This window comes from Onychostoma macrolepis, chromosome 19 (assembly GCF_012432095.1).
Source record: "Onychostoma macrolepis isolate SWU-2019 chromosome 19, ASM1243209v1, whole genome shotgun sequence".
In the NCBI taxonomy this organism is placed as follows: domain Eukaryota; kingdom Metazoa; phylum Chordata; class Actinopteri; order Cypriniformes; family Cyprinidae; genus Onychostoma; species Onychostoma macrolepis.
In genome coordinates, this window is record NC_081173.1 from 11075937 (window position 1) to 11090431 (window position 14495).

Consider the following 14495-nt stretch of genomic DNA (forward strand, 5'->3'; position numbering starts at 1 on the left):
GAGGGTAGACTGTACCTGTTGTCACAGCCACAAAGAGAAAAGAAGGAACTCAGGGAGAAAAAAGGGCTCTGAGCTGTTCTGCTCACATGCTTCTCAGAGCACAAAATGTGAAGATCAGCACCAGCAGCCCAGAATCATAATATTTCACTCATATTGAAGTACTGCTTGCTGAGCATTGTTTTAAAGCCTGATAAAAGTACTTTGGCATCCAGTCGATACTAAAACATAAAAAAAATGCTACTAAGTTACCAATTTGCTACCCTTGACCGACAGACTGCTGTTTTGAATGCTCACATCTGGATTTGTGCACAAACTCTGAAGATCTCTTTACCATCGCAGTAATGAGGCTGTGCATGCCGATTATGTGTTAAGTGAATGTAAACAGATTAGAAAACAAATCTATGCATTAGGTCTTGCTGTTTAAACACAGCTTAGTTAAACCTGCTCTTGTCTACTATGTCATTAATTAATCTACAATTTCAAGAAAAATAGAAAAACACTCACTGCTCTTATTTCATTGTCCATTTTATTGAACAGTTTACTTGATTAATTGTTTGAAGATGTGAAATGGTTTAATTCACTTAGAAATACTTGAAAGCTACACGTTACTGAAATGTTATTTATTTATTTATTCATTTATTTATTTATATATTTACACTACTGTTGACAAATCTGGGGCCAGAAAGATTTTTTTTAAAAGAAATGAATACTTTTATTCAGCAAGGATACATTAAAAAGATCAAAATTGACAGTAAGGTCATTTATGTTACAAAAGATTGATATTTCAAATAAATGCTTAAAATGATATTATTATAATAATAATAAAATAAAAGTTTAAAATACATTCTTTTGAATTTTTATATTCATATTTTGTTTGCACAAAAAGATTAAGCAGCACAACTGACACTGAAAATTGAAGTAATGATGCTTAAAATTCAGCTTTACCATCACAGAAATAAAGTACATTTTTAAATATTAAAATAGGAAACAGTCATTTTAAATTGTAATAATATTTCACAATATTACTGTATTTACTGTATCAAATAAATACAGCATTTAGAAGCGTAAAAGATTTTTAAAAAATAAATAAATCTTACAGACCCCAAACTTTTATACGTGTACATTCATTTATCTAATAGCATTTTTTTTTTTGTGTGTGTGTGTGTGTGTGTGTGTGTGTGTGTGTGTGTGTGTGTGTGTGTGTGTGTGTGTGTGTGGTATAAAATTAGTACTGATATTGGTATCAACTCATTCATATTTGAAAACAATTACATCAAGAGCAGCAGTGGATAAAAAGCAAAACGTGAGAACTATATTATGCATAATAACAGGAAGAGTTTGACAGCAATTGTCTTGAAATGTATTGTTGAAGCGGAATAATTTGTTTATAAGTGCTGCTGTGATGAGTGCAGCGGCGGTGGAGGAGATGAATTTAGAGATGCTTCTCAGAGAGGGTTTTAACAAGCTGACAGTCAACAGTTATTGTTAGTATGGTAAAGCACCTCTCTGAAAAGTTGTGTCTGTGTCTTTAAATTTATTCACTTTTTAGCTTAAAAATACGTAGATAACCTCACTGACCATCCTGAGACATTCCTACAAAAACTGACTGCAGTTGCTCTTGGAAGTCATAACACAAAATCGAATAAAAGAATTTTCAAAATGTTGTTGATCAGAAAAAAGAAAGGAAAATTTTTTATTAACTAGTGCACATGGAAAGTTGCCGTGCCACTGTGCAACAGGCATGTTATGAAGCTCCTGAGTCTGAATGATGAATCTAAGAGCTGGCAATAACAATGATACTCCATCCCTTGGGCAATATAACGAAACCTCAGTGCAAAGGCTCTGCAACATCTAATACATATGGTGTTTCAGCAGACATTCTTTAAACATCTGGAACATTACCTCTCTAGTGCACCGCATTGTTGAAAGATCAGCAAGAGACCAAGAATAGTATGAGCTAACCTCAACTTGAGCAGCAGCCGAGTCCTTTAAAGTGGTTAGTCTTTGCCCACTCCAATGTCTGTGGTCACTAAAGACCTTCCATATGAAAATGTGTTATGTAAGGGTGGGAATTAGGAAACAGTATCACAGCATGCAGGAATAAATCAAAGTCACAGTCATAACATCTAATCCATATAGTGTTGTTTTGGTTTACACTCATAATATTGGCTTTATAAGCCCTGAACCTGTGGGAGAGGGATATAGATTTTGCAAACAACCTTTGTAAATCACATTAATCATATACAGTATAATGATAAAGATATGCTTTTTTTTCTCTTTCTCTGTGTAGTTGTATGAGAAGAACATAAATTCATTCCCTTTCCTTTTATATACAAATATTAAGGAAATAAATTATATATATATATATATATATATATATATATATAAAGACTTTGAGAATAGTCCAATAAACACTGTATATATCTCTGGGTAAAAATAAAATCTTAGAGGCCAAATTAAAGTTACAGTATTAAAACAAAAACTCTAGTTATTTTAGTATTATTTATATAGTATTATATTATTTATTAATATTTTGAATCAGTCTTTATTTAAATATTTTAATTAGTTCTAATTTTCTTTTTTTTTTTTCATCTAATAATTATATTTTGTTTTAATTCTGCTTTATTTCAATTACTTAAAATATATATTTTAATAGTTTAAGTCATTAAGTCATTTTAGCCAAAATGTTTTCTGGGTTTTTTTTAGGGTAAATTTAAGTAAGCCCTACATTCTGTCATCATGGCCCTGTCACACATTGTTTTAGGGCTGGGTGATATGGCCTAAAAAAAAAAATCCCAGATTTTTTCACAAAAAATCCGATTTACGATTTAAATCGAACAGGAAGTACCACCTCATGCCACCTAAACTCTTGCCATTAGTTGTGCTATAAATTGAAAAGACAAACCTTAAAAACAGAGTAATGTTTTGAGAACACCACAGAGCCACATTGTTTATGCTCTTCCAGGAAGTCAACCTAAGAATGGCTTACTGTCTGCACATTCAAATTGGATGGGAGAAAGTTATGTATTTTAAAAGTAGAAAAAAATAATCTGTCCTTCTGCTCTGTTCTATTACTCTTTGCCATTGTCACGGTCACATCTGTACCCTAGAGTATCCCTATTCTCAACTAGGACACAATTGGTGAGTGCCACTCAAATTAAATTGGGGACAATTATGACACCCCCATGCAGAGAGCTTAATTAGTACATCTCCATTTTAATTAATAAAGGCTTTCAGCTCGACAGAGATCAATCATTTATGTTACCAACTACACTGTCAAAACTGATAGGTATAATTAGAAATGCATAATATGTTACGCAGGTTTATTTTAATAGGACACACTTGAGTAACTCAACATCATGATGCCCCCCTGCCAGATAAGCTTTGCCCCAAACCACAACTCAAACTGAATTAGTTCCTCTCAGCAGCCATAAGAGACGCATAAAGACTAGACTACAATTACCTCACCAAACAGAGAAACAGAGATATTTATATCCAGACTTTAACCTATAACCAACCATTTTTGTCAGATTAACTCATATAGCTCAAATTATTTACTTGTAATGAAGCATTGCGATTTTAATTAATATTAAATGAAATTAGTATTTTCACAGAGTAAAATATTTCCATTGTTATGTATTTTCTTAATACAATGTAATTATAGGCTTCAAATTTTGTTTCAAATTTTGTTCAATCATTTTGTTAAAATGATTCATAATTATTGTTAGTTCAATGTAATATTTTATTCAGGAAGAATTATATAATAATATTTTACCTCACTATTACTTAAGACTATTCTTTTCAGTCTTTAAAAATGTGGTGGTTTCAAAATATATAATATAATTATAATAATTATAATTAATATAAAAGTTGTTTTATTTAAATCTTCAGTAATACAACAATCAACAACGGAAAAATACTGACAGTGAAAAGCATTTATTAATCTTAGTTAAATGTTAATGTCAACATTTACTAATGCATTAATAAAATCAAAAGTTGTATATTTTAATTAAATAAATAAATAAAGGTCCATTAAATAAATATTATTTAATGGACCTGACCTATTAACTAATTATAAAAAATGTATTGCTCATTGTTAGGTAAAGCAACTTATATAAACTAATGTGACCTTACTGTAAATTGTTACAGAATTTTTTTTTTTTTTAGAATATGTTTGGCCATTTCTTTTAAAATCTCACAAACCCCTCTGTAATGTCATTCTGAATCCCTGTTTGTAAATCTCCAATAAACACTATATATATTTGAGTAGTTTAAAATAAAATCTTGGAGACCAAAGTGAAGTCGCAGTATAAAAAAATAAATAAATAAGTAACTCTAGCAATGTCATTTTAGTAATATTTATATACTATTATATATTATTTACTAATATTTTTGAATTTGATTTGATTTTTATATTTTCAGAATCTCTGTTTGCGAACACTGAATTACAGTCCATTTTCAAAAGAAAAAAGGAAAAGTCAAAACCGTGATGTTCAAGTCATTATGATTATTGCCTCTACAGCACATAACGTATCAATTCACACATGCGATCAATTCATCCTTTCACGCTCATCTGCGTTGCAGCCTCTTAAAATAATGAGACAACCCATTCCAGAGCCTCCATCAATGATTCAAGCACAGAAGCACTGCATATGATCTCAGTATTGATGTGATATTTTTTCTTGATCATATTGCTGAGAATGCCATAGGCACTCCTAAAACACCTGCAAATTGGCAGCACGCAATGAGAAGCTATGCTGCAATTACATTTGAAGTAGTCCCTGCACCGCTGACTGATTTACATTGTGATTTACAGTAACGTGACTGTCAGAGTAACACAGCCGGAACATTTGTTTCTACTCCCATGACTGCAGTATAGAAGTGTTAAACTCATAAAACGAGGCCATACTTCATTATTTACAACATTAATAAATGTAAATAGACTTGTTTTGACAGCTTTAAAATGGACGGGCTGGCAACACATCAGGGATTGTCATGACTGAATGCAGCGTACTGCACTTGTACACTAATTATCGTAACTAGAAAGGCTGATGGAATCACGCTTTGATCTTTTAAACAAATGACTCTCTTCAGACAGGCATCTTCAGGGAGGTTGGATGTTAATGGGAAGCCATTTCTGATCTGGTGTGTTTGGTATTGAGCTGCGGCAAACACTAGAGCTCTTCTCATTGGTAACTTCAATCATCCTGTGAGGACAACCCAACAGCCTGTATTATTGCTTTGAAAGACATAATGCACTCTTGGCCACTCCCCCTTACTGATATTCAGGGATTTTTAATTAAACCACTAATTTGCATAAAAATTCCAGCACATTTCATTCCAAACCATCACAGGTGGTCCAATTTCCAAAGCCTTGACATGCAAGCGGCCAGTGATTTAAGGCTTCTAATGGAAAAGGCTATTATTACTTAGCAATGAAAGAGAAACTATTCACGGATGGCCTTTTTGAACAATTTCCAGATGACTGATTTTATAGTTTGGGCTTAACAACATAGCCTCAACATAAAAACCATATTTTTGCATGTATTTTGCCATTAAATTAAACAAAAAACTAAATAATAATGTAATTTTATTGGCTTGAGCACCTAAGGGTGAAATTGTTTCACCATTTTCACAAAGGTCTTTTAGCTGAAAAAACTGTGCTAGTCACTGACCACCTGCTACTGAGTTTAACTAGGTGCATCTGAAGAGGGTAGTCATTGTCATTTTTTGAGCACAATCAGCCTTTGAGAGCATAATAAACAGCCTTTTAAATGTAAATTATGCAACCTGTGTTACAAAAATTGATTGCATCGTCCACAACCAGATCTAACTTGCAAGATAGAAAACAATTATCATCAATTAACGTGTTTACCTTATTTTGTATGTTGCTGCTTTATTAATATATCTAAAACAATTAAGTACTTCAAAACTAGTGCTGTCAAACGATTAATCGCATCCAAAATAAAAGTTTTTGTTTACATGTGTGTGCACTGTATATTTATGTATATATAAATACACGCACATGCATGTAAATATTTAAGAAAATATGTTATGTTTATATTTTAAATATATTTATATATAATATAAATTATATGAATATACATACTGTACATATTAGTGCTATCAAATGATTAATCACGATTAATCGAATTCAAAATAAAAGTTTGTTGACATAATATATGGGTGTATACTGTGTATATTTATTATATATATAAATACACATGCATGTAAATATTTAAGAAAATGTTATGTTTATTTTAAATATATTTATATATAATATAAATTATATGAATATACATACTGTATATACTAGTGCTATCAAGCGATTAATCGCGATTAATCAAATTCAAAAAAAGTTTTTGTTTACATAATATATGTGTGTATACTGTGTATATTTATTATGTATATATAAATACACACACATATAGTATAATAATACAATACAATAATATAATTCAATATCTCATTGATTTACATTACAAGCAGTCAGAATTTATCTTACTTTTTGACCATATAAATATCAGCATCTGGACCAAAGGGCATATTTTTGCTTAGGACTTTGCTTTTGAGCTCCATATTCTCCTATATGCATTAAAGCAACAAAAACATGAACAAAAACACATATTAGGGCTGTGCAATTAATCGCATGCAATTGTCATGCGCATCTCATCAGTAAAGCCGGTTTCATGATTGGTAGTAAATCGCCATCACCTGCTATCAGATGGAGCGGCATTTACTACACAGAGCCGTAGTTCACTGACATTCTAGGCAATATAGCATTCATAAATCGCAGATGAAACGCCAAAAATCATATTTTTGAAGCATTTTAACATGAAAAAATGATGCTTAAAAAATGATGTATGGATAATCAAGTAAACCTAAATTGCTTCAGTCTGGTAAATGTTCATCTTACTTTGAAGTTATTCTTAAATTTACTTCATTAAAGTCTTTAAAGTTTTTACAATTTTACTAAAAGGTCTTTTACTTGCTAAAAAAATTATGAAATATCACTCAGATGACAAAAGGCATGTAGTAGATCATGTACAACAGTTTTTTCAAAGTTTTGAATTGAGTGTTGATAAATTAGAGGCCTTAGAAATTTGTATCAAATATAAACCAGTAGGTTTTATAGGGTTAAAACTTAGTTTGTTATTACATTAAAGTTTGCACTTGTACTGCTGATGTATCTGGCTACATGTTATGTCATTCTATTTTATTGCATGCTTCTAGGAACAGCGAGTTTATACCCTTCATTCACTGACTACGAAAACAACCACATCCCATTTTAACACAGTGGATTCTTTCATTCTTGTAGGATGGCTCACACTCAGGCATGTATTTTGTAGCTTGCTGCATGTCGAGCCAATCAGATAGGAAAGGAACTACTATTTCAAAACTGTTTCAATCATTGTGAAGTTCTTGGAAGTCTGAAAAAAGAAAACAACACGCTGTGTCCAGTCTGATAAGACACCCAGGACCAACACCAGGCGATGTGTTGTTTGCTGTGAGAGTGAGCTGGAAAGAATCCAGCATCGCAGAACTCCAGCTTTTGCTAAGAGTGGCGCTTTTCAGATGGTAATCACATGCTCTCTAAAGTTGCAGCCCAACCACCATCCACTTTCTGAGGGAACTTGTTTTCTTTGGCAGCCAGTAAAGCTGCTCTACTGAGAAAGCATACTGTTCGACCAGATCAAACCCCTCCCCGGTTTATCCACCCACCACTTTGACACAGCACATCCCGACACTGGATCAACGGTGGTCGTGGTGGTGGGGGGGGGCTTGTTGTTAAAGAAAAAAGCAATAACAAAGGTTACACCCATATTTCAAGCAATATGGCTGTATGAGAGGTTATAGGAAACCTAGTAATTTGGTTGCATTCATTTCCGTAGCTTTACCACAGTAATGCAAAAGCTTATTTTGATGGACTCGGGGGATTGAGCTCGAGGTTTATTTGGAGAATCCTCCAGTGTGGTTTCCTGACCACTGTTTCTGCTGCAGTCTCCCACAGGTGAATATAAGCTATATTTCAGGACCCATAACAATGATTCACGATTACAAATCTCTTATTTTAAATGTTCAAACATGTAACCTTGATAACACACTTAAAGGGATAGTTCACCCAAAAATGAAAATTACCCCATGATTTAATGATTTACTCACCCTCAAGCCAACCTAGGTGTGTATGACTTTTTTCTTTCAGACGAATACAATCGGAGTTATATTTAAAAATGTCCTGGCTCTTCCAAGCTTTATAATGGCAGTGAATGGTGCTTGAGATTTTGAAGCCCAAAAAGTGCATCCAGCCATCATAAAAAGTGCTCCACACGGCCCCCGGGAGGTTAATAAAGGCCTTCTGAAGTGAATCGATGCGTTTGTGTAAGAAATGTGTAGAAAAGCCTAATTTAAAATAATTATTTTGTTTTTTTGTGTTGTTTTCCAGGCCAGCGTGTCCAAAATTTTCATTTTGGTGCATGACTAATGGAAAAGAGTGGGATGGACATTCTTCAAAGATTTCTGTTTCATAGAAGATAGAAAAACAAATTTGGTTCATCTTTTTAAAGGTGAGAAAATATTGACCATATTCTCTCTTTTTTGGCTGAACTATTCTTTTGAAGAAAGAATGCAACATTAGAAGTCAGACTGTTCTTGTTCAAATAGGTTAGTTCCTGCCATAGAAAAAATATAAAGCTGCTGAAGATTTATGTTGTACACTAATAGAAAGAGGAACCAAAATGGTTTCCACATACAGCATTTCTCAATCTTTTAATAAACCTCTCTTTCAGCAAAGCTGCGGGGGAAGGAGAGGTCAGTAATCACATTGGGTCAACTAATATACAAGACAGAGATTGCTTGTGGTGGAACTCTGTAAACAAATATGATGAACTAAGCTATTCAGTATCCAATAATGAACACTAAAACAGCTGACGTGAGATGGGAAACGTGTGGCCCCCTTCACCCCCCCTAGACCTGCAGGTCACCAAACAAACCCCAACACACTCTCTATTGTACACTGATTGAACACAAACCAAGTGGCTACTTACAAGCTCCAGTCCTGTGATATTAAAGTGTTACTGCATCTAGGTCACTGCTGTTTGCAATCACAACTTCAAGAGTGTGCAACCTGGTCTCCAAACACAATCAAGTATCTGGATCACCTTCCTCACAACAGTTTAGTCTTAAATGTTCCATTCTCTTGCTTATGTGTCACCATTTCCCATTTAGCTAGATCAGTGACAATCAATCACAATTTCAGAGTAATGACGCCCACACCCACTCCTGAATTTAAACACAAGGTAGTTGAACCTAAATCTTTTTTTGGTCTAAGTGTCCTCTATGTGTTCATCTAAGTGCATGGCGCTCATGTGATTTCATACAATAGACTCTTGGCCTATGGGATCTAATGGTCTTCTCTGGCGCTTTATAAAAATCATTCGTCGCAAGGATCTATATATTGATTTTGACGAGTTGGAAACTCTTTACACAATAACAGTGAAGCTAATCCTCATGTTACTTTTGCACAAGGGATTGATCAACTATCCTGGAACTGAGAATTGCAAAAGAAACCAAATCACACTATCCAGAACTTAGTCTGTGTTTGTCTAAACTGACTGGCCCTGCCAACAGAAAGGCACCATAATTATTTTGAGATATTTAAACTTGTGGCTGCTTCATGTCCAAAATCGTGACTAATAGACCTCAGAGCTCAACGTACACATGTTTTGAGGTTTGAGTTGTCCAAAAGAAACACAGAAAAGAAAATATATGAGCAAACATGGTTACACGCACTGTGAGACTGAATCAACTGAAGCACACAAATCTAAAAACTGGTTTGATTTTAGCCAGGATATGATCATAATGAATTGCTCTGCCTAGATGTTCATGATACCGTTGAAAAGTTTGGGGTTGGTAAGATTTTTGAAAATGTTTTTGAATATCTTAGGCTGTATTTGTTTGATCAAAAATACAGTAACAACAATAATACTATGAAATATTATTACATTTAAAATAAATTACATGGTAATATATTTTAAAGTGTAATTTATTCCTGTGATGCAAAGCTGAATTTTCAGCAGCCCTTCCTCTAGTCTTTAGTGTGACATGATCCACAAATATGAAAATGTTTCTTTTTATATATAACTTGGAAATTGATGCTATTTTATGTCATGGTAATATTAATAATCTGTTCAGAAAATTATTGTATAGCACCATAGCACAACCAGAAGTGCAATCTCTCAAGATGTAGAGGTAGCAAGACAAACATCATTTGTTGTACATGGAGGATTAATCACCATTTTCTATAAGCATTATAAATAATGTGCTTCATAAATGGAGCACCACTGAGGTGATCAATACAACACCTAGGGACATATGTAGTCAACCAATAGCAAATCAAACATGCAAGGCCAATTAACGCAGACAGAAATCACAAACATCTTTCTCAGCAGTAAAATAAATTCATTGCTCAGTGAGACATTCTTTTTTTCCTGAATGGACGAATAGAATATAAATTGAGCTAAGAGATCAATAATTCATCAACAAATAAATATTGAGTCGATATCAGGCCTCAGTGTAGTAATAGAGCCTGATCGGACAGCAGATGCTTTATGTCAATTGAATTGCCAATTGATTTTTGGGATCTAAAAAGTAAAAGTCACAGTGTGTTTGTGTGCACATGCTTCAAATTACTTGTGACAAACAAAGGAATACAGCTGTTACAATGTTTTTGTAGTTCTACAGCTTGCTGCATGCTAGAGGTGTCGGGGAAAAAAAGTGCAAATGCTGTACAGCGTTTAGACCACAGGATTCACAAACCACAAACAAGCTTGTATCAATATACTGGTGGTCTTTGTTTCACTTAGAACACATTGTATAGTGAATATAAAGGACAATTAATGCTGAAAATTCAGCTTGGCTCAGAAATTAATTACATTTTAAAATATATTGAAACAGAGAACACTTATTTTAAATTGTAATAATATTTCACATTATAATTGTAATTTTGTTCAAATAAATGCAGCCTTGGTGAGCATAAGAAACTTCTTTCAAAAACATTACAATCTTATTGACCCCAATCTTTGTGGTATAAACAGTAGTATATATACACTAAAATATGCTAGGGGTGGGAGAAAAAAATAAAATAAAATCGATTCACCTAACTATCGCGATTTTTTTAAAAACCATTTAAAAATCGATTGGTTTACCTCAGAATCAGAATTATTTTAGAGGTGGTGGGGAGAAGTTAGTGCTTTGTAATTCCAACAGAGGGCGAAATGTATATTGCCGTGCGAAGGCAAAAGACCGTAACTTCGATTTTTGTCGAAAATTAGTTATTGATATTTTTGGGACATTCAAGACATCCTTTATCATGTGCATAAGTTTCTTGAGTCAATTTTGTTGTTTTTCCGAGAAAATAATGGGTCGTCTCAACCGTAACTTCAAAAAGCCCCGGAAAAAACCAAGGCAGAACACCGTATAACACCAGTTACGGCTCTTTCACTTTGTTTGGAACGCTCAAATTGAGTTACGGCATTCTGACTTTGTTTGCGCATCAAAATGAAGTTACGGTTACGGCTTGGAGTTTTTTGGCCTTTTTTTTTTTTTTTTACTGTCCATTAAAGTCTGCTGCATTTAAATTAAGGTGTAGACAAACGAATTAGATAGATCACGATCTACCAAAAAGCTCCATATAACAAAGCACTGTAAAGACTCGATACCTTGGCAGCAATACGTAATCGTGAATATAATCGTGAATTTTTTTTTCCCTTTTTGTAATGTAGATTATTCACCAAGCTGTCACTTCTAGTTGGACGCGTGTGGACTCGAATGCCGTTGCTCGCAAGATTAATCATAAAATCGGTAGCCTAACAGTTCGCAATTAAATCCATATCCTACCTTTTCTTGTAACCCGATAAAGTCAATCTATGGCGATGAACGTCGTCGAAGATGTTTAATCCACAAGCATTCTGAGCATTATTCCTGCTTGCTGGTGTTCACATAAATACACAAGTCGTTCTTTTAGGTTAGGCTATTTCATACAAGTCAATTTAAAAGCAATTATGCTTTGTCTAGCATTCTTTTACGTTACTGAGCATAGCAAATAAATTGGTATCCACGGTATCTACTCACATGTTTAACTTTCAGTCTGCTTGTTACGGTCAAAAAACAAAAAAACAAACAAGAATTAATACAGTCACATTACTATTTGCAATAGCCTATATGAGATAGCCCATGATAACTAGATTTTATACAGGTGTTACTATAACGATTTTGTAAATGGTGATCAGCAACCAAATATTGATAATGTGGAAGTTACTGCCTTTTGCCTTGGTGTGACTTCTCACGTTTTGCAGACAATGCAAAAGCAGAGTACATTAACTTCAAAATAGGGGTAAAAATCAAATTTGATCTCACAATTTTTTAATGTAGATAATTTTTATTACTAAAACATCCAATTGCCAAATTTCCAGTGTCCTACCTATAATTAATTTGGCTGGACAAGTAAAAAACTTTAATGTCATTTTTCTCAGTTTCACACACTAGCGAGTTAAGGTCTTTTGCCTTTATAGGTGTGTTCGACTTGGAGCGGCACCGCGCAGACGATCAGCGTATGACATCAAAGTACCGTGAGAGCGATTCGAAAGCACGTGGAGCCATCAATAGGCTTGTTTGAGATGCACCTCGCCTCACCTCAAATGTAGGCGAGAGTAGACGGCTGCAGTGAGGGGAGGAGTGAAATAAGCGCAGTTAAGACGGACAGTTCTGACCTCTCGAAGTAGAACAGATACCTACGAGATCAAAGGCAGATATCGCATTATTCTCACTCATATGCTGTGCTGCTGATAAACATGATATAATTTCAGTTCTGTTGCTTTTATATTAAATATAAATACGATGAACAAGACACTCAAAGTGCTTGCTATTTAATTCCATACTAAAGGCGTATTTATCATCCGTTTTTATTTTAATTCAAACATATATTTTAGATTTTTATAGAAAATATGACAATCACCACATATCTCACACAGAGATCGCACTGTCATAGTGTTTGGGAATATTCATGAACAATTTAAATACATAATAGCATGAAATCAGATTTAATAAATAAAACATTTGAGAAGAGAATGCAGCGTCAAGGTTGTCTGAACCAATGAGCATTAAGCTGTGTGTTCAGTCAGTTGTTTCCCATCATGCTTTTGATCAGCGCAGTCGGTGGAGAGCAACTGCGCACGGCTGCTCAATCCGACACAGCCGCCTCGCCGTCGCGAGAGTTTTTTGGCACACGTCAGCATGACATCAGAGCAAGGCGGACGTAACTCTGACACTTTTCTAACCGGCATGCATCTCATCTCAAACAAGCCTATTATATATAGATCAGTGGGAGCCGTCTGCTCTCTGTTCTCTCTCGCGGTGCTTTGATGTCATACAGTGATCGTTCTGCGTGCGCAGTGGTGCTGCATTAGATGACGTCATATACGTTTAAAGCTGACGCGAGAAAGCAAAACCATGACGGAGGCAGAGGATCAAACCTCTTCCAGAATTCTTTCTGCAGCTTCACGTTTTGAATCCCAACTGCCGGGAAAACATGACTAAACACGACTGAAACGGTATGCAAAGTAACATAGCACTTTATTTTATTTCAGAAAGTATTTTTTCTGCTCATTTTGTTGAATATTTGACTATTATATTCATGTGCAAGTTCAGGGTTTTGGTACTTTAAAGTGTCATGGTTCAAGGTACTTTAAATATACACTGTGTATGCTCCTGAAATAAAAGTTTAGAAAGATGTGATGCATTGTTTTTGTTAATATGACTCATCATATACAATCTCTTTTAAGGGTATGATCAACTATTTTCCATTGTCTAGTCTTTAATAAGCAAACAAAAAATCACAATAAATTGTAATATTGAATCGCAATAGTGACTGCTAAGATGTATGTTTTTTTTTTAATTGTGACAGTCTGTATATTAAGTGTATCATTCAACTTTTTCCCATGGTCTGGAGTTAAAAAAATAAAAATAAAAATATCGCAAAACATAGCAATACTTGTAGAATCGAAATTCTTAAAAAAAAATAAAGAAATAAAGATAAAACAATACATATCGTATCGGCACCCAAATATCGTGCTAGTATCGAATCGGGAGGTAGGTATATCGTCCCATCCCTACAATATGCTATTACCAAATTACTTCCATATTTTTGTACTTTTAATATACATATTTGGGGAAAATATTTCAGTAGCTTCTGAAAAAGCAATAAAAAAAAGAAAATAAAAATAAAATATTCACTTTTTGTCCAAATGTCACTTTTGCTCAAAACAATTCTGTAATTAAATAAGACCAGATCAACCCATTTAAGAAAAAAAATCAATGTATGCAACTTTATCGAGAAAGACTGATAAATAATGCAAAAACCAACATCTCACCTGTACTACAATCTAGTTCTTATTTAGCACATACAGAATGAAACCAAAAAATGAAGTAAACAATAACAT

The 14495-nt window shown here is 33.9% G+C and overlaps 1 protein-coding gene across 5 annotated transcripts in view; it reads right to left on the bottom strand.

The window, feature by feature from the left end:
• znf704 (zinc finger protein 704) overlaps positions 1-14495 on the bottom strand; it is a 53984-nt gene that overhangs the window by 34481 nt on the left and 5008 nt on the right. The gene's annotated exons all lie outside the window — the stretch shown is intronic.